The sequence below is a fragment of the Arachis duranensis genome, chromosome 5, assembly GCF_000817695.3.
Source record: "Arachis duranensis cultivar V14167 chromosome 5, aradu.V14167.gnm2.J7QH, whole genome shotgun sequence".
NCBI lineage: Eukaryota > Viridiplantae > Streptophyta > Magnoliopsida > Fabales > Fabaceae > Arachis > Arachis duranensis.
Genome location: NC_029776.3, coordinates 77,957,501 through 77,958,072, shown reverse-complemented (window position 1 = coordinate 77,958,072; position 572 = coordinate 77,957,501).

The window sequence follows — 572 nt, the reverse complement described above, 5'->3', positions numbered from 1 at the left end:
AAAAACCGAAAAACAGAAAGAAATAAGAACAAGGAATGAATCCACCTTTAGTGGCGTCTTCTTCTTGAAGGACCAACAATGTCCTTAAGCTCTTCTATGTCCCTTCCTTGCCTTTGTTGCTCCTCCCTCATTGCTCTTTGATCTTTTCTTATTTCATGGAGAATGATGGAGTGCTCATGATGTTCCACCCTTAATTGTTCCACATTGTGGCTCAAATCTTCTAAGGAGGTGTTGAGTTGCTCCCAATAGTTGTTAGGAGGAAAGTGCATCCCTTGAGGCATCTCAGCGATTTGTTGATGATGAGCTTCCTCATGCATCTCTTGAGATCCGTGGAGTGTCTCTCTTGCTTGCTCCATCCTCTTCTTAGTGATGGGCTTATCTTCTTCAATGGAGATGTCTCCTTCTATGATAACTCCAGCTGAGTAACATAGATGGCAAATAAGGTGAGGAAAAGCTAGCCGTGCCATTGTGGAGGACTTGTTGGCTATTTTGTAGATTTCATTGGAGATGACCTCATGAACTTTTACTTCCTCTCCAATCATGATGCTATGAATCATGATGGCCCGATCCAT